Source organism: Lithobates pipiens, unplaced genomic scaffold (genome assembly GCF_037356315.1).
Source record: "Lithobates pipiens isolate NorthernLeopardFrog02 unplaced genomic scaffold, aLitPip1_a1.2 Scaffold_13, whole genome shotgun sequence".
Taxonomy (NCBI): Eukaryota; Metazoa; Chordata; class Amphibia; order Anura; family Ranidae; genus Lithobates; species Lithobates pipiens.
This window is the reverse complement of record NW_027507718.1, coordinates 130,524,758-130,528,922: the sequence shown is the minus strand read 5'-3', so window position 1 is coordinate 130,528,922 and position 4,165 is coordinate 130,524,758.

The following is a 4,165-nucleotide window of genomic DNA, read 5'->3' as shown; positions in this document are numbered from 1 at the left end:
TACAAAAGTATTTATGCTCTATATCTGAAAAATCAGACAGTACTCATGCATTTTGTTTAAAAATCATGAAATAACTGACATTCAATTATGAAAATCATCAGATGAAGCAAAATAATAACGAATATAAAGTCATAAGTGAATATTCAGTCCATCAACATAAGTGCATAGTGACATGGTTGACTTCAAATATATGCTTTGTGCAGACTCAATTTGCTAGTAGATGATCAACCACCAATAAGTATGTAGCGCCGGCTCCTGAAGGGCGTGCTCTATGTTTTTGAAAGTTAAGGTTACACCTGAACTGCAGTTTGGTTTGGGTACAATTGTTTTAAATTTGGACCTCAGCATCAGTCTGACTGGACTATGGGATGTTCAGCCTGGCCATAAGGGGCAATGTCTCTTCTGGTGGGCAAGGAACTACAGTCTGGTTGGGCGCTTTAAGTTTACTCTCTCTCGGAGCTCGCCCAGGGGGAGTGTCACTCTTGCTGTGCTTTCTGGGGTAGGGTACTTAAGGGTGCGGATGTCACGTGGTTCAGGGTTCCGGTCCAGAAGTACTTTCTAACTCCATGGTCCTGGTCCTCCTGACCAGCCCCCAGGAAGGCTATGGCCTGGGGTGCGTATCCACCCGACTTATTGTCACGGGGCTGGCTAGCCCGAGGCAAGGAAACTGAAGAGGGATTCCGAGGTGGTCCGGTGCCGTCTCCGGTAATTGGAGAGGCCCAGTAACTTCGTAGCTATCCAGGGGAGGACTCTTCAGAAGAAGGCCACGTACGGGTTGGCTTCTTAGCAAGAGCCCGGTGGGGCTGAAGTACCTAAGTGAATCCTGTCTCGTGGGTATCGCCAAGCTGGCTTAAAGATCCAGGTATCACACGAGTGTTTTACAAGTTTTAGTTTCCTGAATGTTCTACAACACCGTCTGTGGCAGAGACGTATTCCTGTATGTTCTACAACAACGTCTGTGGCAGAGACTTGTTCCTGAGTAAAACAGCTTGTTGGCTGCTAGGCCTTGTGAGAGAGGGACTATCCAACCTGAGTGAACATCCAGTTGTGAATGGCTATTCTCTGGATTTAGTCAAAGTAAGAAAGTCCTTCATCATTGACTTTGACACTAAGAGTACCTGAACTTACTTCCTAACCCTTTGATCGTATTTTAAAGAGGAAGTAAACCCTGATGGGTTTACTTCTTTTTTGTTTCCCTGCAAAGGTAAAGCATAATGGGCTACTATGCATCGCATAGTAGTCCATTATGTGTCACTTACCTGACACAGGAGTCAGCGATGTCACCTGTAGTCCCCTGTAGTCCGGAGTGTCCATCTTCTTAGGCTGTGCAATGCTGAATCTCGCGTATACCTCCCAGTTCTCTGAGATAGCATAGAGGGACACATCAAATTTATACACAAACAAATAATTGGTATAACTCACAAGTACTTTTTTCAACTTTCCCTTTACATTGTCTTTTCAAAATAACACTTTAGAGCAGCCTTTCTCAACCTTTTTAACACAGAGGAACCCTTGAAATAGTTCTCCAGTCTTGGGGGAACCCCTGCTAAAAATTAGAAAGCTACAACTCATGATACATTAGTGTGGTGGTCAGTGGTAAGAATGGTCCTTACGCTTGTGATCATTGGGAAGAATTACCTCCTTACAAAAAGCTAAAAAGATCAATGGTGTGAGTGGGAACTTATCTGAGAGGCAGAAATTGCCCAATGCTGAAGGAATCCCTAGCAACCTCTGGAGGAACCCTGGTTGTGAATCCCTGCTTTAGAGGTTGGCTGAGAGGTTTAGGGGAAAAAAAGCACTTTTGATGGTTAAATAATAATGTATTTATAGAGGTTTATACTTCAGACCCAAAAAAGAACAATAAAGGAGGAAAGAGGGACAGAGGGATGTGGTTTCAATATAAGAGCAGTCCCTCAAAATGAGGGACAATTGGGAGCTAAGCTGTTAAAGCGCAACTTTGCCCACAACAACTTGATAAAAAATAATCATCTTTAGCAAGGAACATACATTCCACATAAATAATTATTCTTTAATTTTTTTTCACAAAAAGTTGTTTATTGAGAAATTTTCATATGCGTTACAGAAAGCACAATAACAATGTGTAAACAAGTATACTTGGTTTCAAGGAAACATCAGAGTTCAATCACTCGTAGAAAAAACAAACCAATAGTCAGAATAATTATTCTATCAAAATTAGTGTGTGCTGTAAATGGCCTCCAGCATTTACCTTGTTTCTTCTTGCCGGAGGCTACCATTTTGTGGTATCCCAGAGCTTCTGAGCAGCAATAAGGTATTTAGGCTGTCAGCAGACTGACCTCTAGTGGCACTGGAGCAATTGAGCATGTGCAGAGCAGGGTGAAACAGTGTATTGCTGGATTTTAAATAGGGCTGTTACTGATTAAAATTTTCCTGTTCGATTATTCCATTGTTTTTTTTTTTTTTATAAATTCTTTTTATTCGTTTTAAAAGAAAAAAGTACAGAACATAGCCTTGGGGCATTCCCCGGCTCAAACAATACAACACAACAGGTAAGGCAGAACACCTAAAAAACTATCTATTCCATTGTTTTTAAAGTGATTAATCAACTAATTTCGATTAATTATAACGCACATACAGATCCAACTACTTTTAGCTGATCTCCGTGCATTGCAACTCTGCATTAGTCAGTGGTAAATGTGGTATACACTATATACTAGGGATCTGCAAATAGTGGACCTCCAGCTGTTGCAAAACTACAAGTCCCATCATGCCTCTGCCTCTGGGTGTTATGCTTGTGGCTGTCAGAGTCTTGCTATGCCTCATGGGACTTATAGTTCTGCAACAGCTGGAGGTCCGCTAATTGCATATCCCTGCAGCACTGATGTAAGCAATTTTTTTTCCACAGTAGAGTGAGAATCCCTCCACCTCCGGTCTAACTAATCACTCTCACCTTATGGCATGGACCCCTGTGCAAACAGGTGGTCATGCAAGCAGGTATCAAAAAGTTTAACACGGACCATAAACTTCTCTCACGACTCCTTAGATCTCAGCAAGGATGCCAGGTCTTGCGTAGAAAGAAAAGATCTAAGTGCTCACCGCTTAAGTATAAGATTTAACTTTTGTGTTCAAACACCAACTACTCACATAAAGATGATAAAAACACAGCATGTAAAGCCGACAATCATGTTAGTTCCGTAGGGTAGCAGCGGGTGATGTCATGTGTAGCTCCTCCCCTATACGCGTTACGTTCAATCAGAACTTTAACGTCACCGGACTCCTCCCCCTTCCCTTCATTAGCAGACGGAGGCACTTGGGGAAGGTAAGAGGAGATGTCAATGTCCGTGACGTCACCGGATCTCCGACGGAACTCCCCGAAGACCCAGATGCTGGTGGAGAGGTGAGTACCGATCAAAATTCTTTTGAACGGTCAAAAAAATTAATTGAGGAATGAATCTTTAATTTCCACAGCCCTAATTTTAAACACTATAGGCACTGATTATTAATGTTTTACATAGCTATACCTGAAAAAGGGGCCAGATTAGGTGATCTAGCAGGACTTCATTTTCTGACTATAGTTCCACTTTAATCTCAGCAGTAGCTTCCTCAGTGGCTCATTGTTCTGTGGGGTACACGAAAAAAATATGTTAACAAAATAATTTCTTGTTGCTAATGGCAATTAATCAGAATAGAATGTTTCATTCACAATTTTTCAAAGTAAAAACTATAGTTGGAAATATATTTATTGCTATAGGATGTGTATACTACAACATTTTTCATACCCAAGTCTTGGAGCTTGCAGGTCCCGGCTCTGTGGTAGCAGCTGGCACTTGTGTAATACATTCACTCAAATAGTTGAATAAGAGCCATAACCATAACATTGTATATGTACAAATTTCTCATTACCGGTTTCCAATATTGTTTTCTCTAAAATAGGATGCTTTTCATTTTTGTTAACTTTGTATGTCATTTTAGTTGGTGTGTTTCTCATTAGAGAATGTGATCTGTCTATCTCTTGGAGAGCTTGTCTGGCAACAACTAAAAAAATATCAAAGTTTACAATGCTTACAAAATCTCTCACTTCCTAATCTGATGTGATTCCCAAGAGCATGGCTGCAATGATCTCTATTAAATTAATGTAATATATATTTCAGATGTTCACTGTAAAAGTCAAAGGGTTAATAGGAAA